Genomic DNA, 581 nt, shown 5'->3' with positions numbered 1-581 from the left:
TATATATATATATATTCTTGAAGGAACTGTTGTTGGTTCTGCTGGTGTTTGTACTGCTCCTTCTGCTGGCGTCGGGAGAGATTATTGTCGCCACTAGTGCGACATGTTTCCTCTTCCGGTGCTTAAGGTGCAAGTATCACCATAAAAGTTTCTAATTTGTCGCAAGCGCTCAGCAACTTTCGCGCTTCGTTCCTGGACCGTCCTCTTTGCCCGACATGTCCTCTGCCTCGTAAAGGAAAGAGACAGGAATCTGATTAAGGTTTCTGCCTCCATAACAGGTAAGCATCACGACGAGAACGAGGCTGGAAATAAACGCCATTAGCATGAGTGGAAGGTGTGAGGATAAAGGAGACTTGGCTTAGTGAGTCATAAAGTCGAAGTCGGAAGAGTTGAACTGAAATGACGGTCATATGGATTTAACGCATCATATAGGTTTGTTGGGATATTATCAGCCGATATGCTCCTTATGCTGGCGTTTGATTCTCACATCCATAATATTTTTTCCATATTAAGAATTATGCAGAGGGACTCTTTCCTGGAATTCGACTCTGAGAACACCAACAGTAATGCATAATTAAAAA

Source organism: Oratosquilla oratoria, chromosome 23, assembly GCF_046742065.1.
Source record: "Oratosquilla oratoria isolate Oo_2021 chromosome 23, ASM4674206v1, whole genome shotgun sequence".
Classification (NCBI taxonomy): domain Eukaryota; kingdom Metazoa; phylum Arthropoda; class Malacostraca; order Stomatopoda; family Squillidae; genus Oratosquilla; species Oratosquilla oratoria.
This window is presented reverse-complemented; position numbering follows the sequence as displayed.